A 2,263-nucleotide genomic window follows, 5' to 3' on the forward strand; every position below is an offset into this window, starting at 1 on the left:
TACCGTTACTGGGGTGTAGAATAAGCTATTTTACACTCACACTTAGTTTAGCGTTATTATATATATATATATATATATATATATATATATATATATATATATATATATATATATATATATATATATATATATATATAGATATATTTAACAACGCTGAGAAGTTGGCATATTGTGTAGCTCAGATGTTCGTTGCATGGTAGGCCATTGGTAGGCCATTAGTCACCCTTAGAAGATTGCTTTTCATTTCAAATATATCACATAATTGCGCAGCCCACACATGACCAAGTAACATATATTGTATATAGCACAGCTTTCAAAATATCAGAAGAGTTGCATCAAAATTACATTGATCGTGATGAACAATCTAGGAAGTTTAAAATGCAAAAAAAATGTAACTAAGATATAATGGTCCAAGCATTATGCATAAGCTAAATTGACCAAAACCCCATGACTTCACTTTGTTGAACGTCTTGAAGAAAGATCACTAGACTCATCACCCTTCATCACCATGTGGATCATAATGCTCGTCGCCAAATAGATCATAACAATCATCGCCATAGACATCATCACCCTTGACATAGATCATGATTCTTCCAGTACTGTCTCCCATTCCTAAGAAATGATTAGACTAGATGTAAGGGAGATGAAAATGACGTACTGTAGTTGAAATTTAATTGAGGATACAAAAAAAGGAACTTAGATGTTCTAATTGACTGGTTAGATATCAAACAGTATGACTACATATTCACCTTTTGGTCCTTCACAGGCAATTTTCAGGGTTACATGAATCAGCAGGAACGCAACTCCAAATAATAGACTGAGTACTACACGTTGCTCTATGTACAAAAGGAATATACCAATAAACTGCACTAATGTCAATTTCATTATAAGTTTGCAACGGTTAAGAACACATCATGCTTTTCAAATTACTTGTAACATTAGTATAATTCGAAGCACATGACAATTTTCTAATTAACTATAACAATACTATGTCCAAAACCCGCATGTACTATGGTTACACCAAGATGGCCATGTGATACAGGTAAAAAAAGCCTTATCTGAAAGACACATATGTCGTGTCGATAATCGATTCATTGGCTTGTTGAAGTTGTAAAATGATAACCAAGTACAAATTAAATGTACAATGGACATCTGCAACCCCACTGAAGTATATATACTAGCACTTATATTTTGCAGTCTGATGACACAATAGAAGCAGTAGACTAGCATAACACTATTGGCTAGTTTGGGCATACAATAAATACAAAAAACAGATTAAGAATGCCATGTAAAGAAAGATGTAAATATAATTTTTCATTCAAACAAATTAAATAGCAGTAGCACACTAATCTCCACCAACAATAGTTTAGGTTATATTGCGCATACCAAATTAAGCAACTTCTTATGTTTCGTATGACAGGTCACAATCATTCTTCATGTTAAGCTACCATTATTTCTGTATGCATTTCCAAAAAAAATTCAATACTGTCCACATTTTTAGATAAAGAGAGAGGCACCCTCCTAGTTCCGTTACTAAAAATAAACCAAGTTTACTGGACATTCTCAAAAGCATCAAGGTCTGGAAAGCTGAAGACCAAAAGAGGCAAAGCTAGTACCACTACAGGAAACTGTTAATTTGCCGTCTGTGGATCACAGACGGTAAAGACCTAAATCCAGACGGCAAAGATTTTGCCGTCAGGAGGCAGACGGCAAACTCAGACGGCAATGTATAATCGGCAAAGAATACTTTGCCGTCAGCTTTTTATCGTGAAGACGGCAAAGACTTTGCCGTCAGCCAAATCTGCTTCGCCGTTAGCCTTATAAATAACAGACAGCAAAGAATGCAGTCTTTGCCGTCAGTCAAAACGTTTCCTTTGCCGTCATTAAGACTAAACTACAGACGGCGAAGATTGTTTTTTATTTTAAAAAAAATTATGTCAGTTTTTTTTAGGTTAAAAATTACGTCAGTTGAAGCGTTCGGTGGTCGCCGGAGTAGCCAAATCCTGCAACCGATGTCACTGCCGGGGGAGGTCTAGTGCTCGGGGCAGAGAGGAGGAGGTTGTGGAGTCTCAGGCGCGGCGGGGTCCGGCGAGGGGCGGCTCAGGCGCGGCGGGATCCAGCGAGGGATGGTTGCGGCGGATCCGGTGAGTGACGGTCCCGGCGTAGTCCGGTGAGGGGCGGAGAGGAGGAGGTTGGGGAGGCCCGGCCGCGTCGGGGTCGTGTGAGGGGAGGCCGTGGCGGGGAATGGAGAGGAGCGTCCGCG

The 2,263-nt window shown here is 39.3% G+C and overlaps 1 long non-coding RNA gene across 2 annotated transcripts in view; it reads right to left on the reverse strand.

The window, feature by feature from the left end:
* Nucleotides 1-273: 273 nt before the first annotated feature.
* The window catches only part of LOC119296839, a 5,145-nt gene continuing 3,155 nt past the window's right edge, over nucleotides 274-2,263 (reverse strand). For both annotated transcript variants that reach the window (XR_005145406.1, XR_005145405.1), the window contains one exon: nucleotides 274-612. This is a non-coding gene — a long non-coding RNA (uncharacterized LOC119296839). The remainder of the gene's footprint in view (nucleotides 613-2,263) is intronic.

Source organism: Triticum dicoccoides, chromosome 5A, assembly GCF_002162155.2.
Source record: "Triticum dicoccoides isolate Atlit2015 ecotype Zavitan chromosome 5A, WEW_v2.0, whole genome shotgun sequence".
NCBI classification, from domain to species: Eukaryota; Viridiplantae; Streptophyta; class Magnoliopsida; order Poales; family Poaceae; genus Triticum; species Triticum dicoccoides.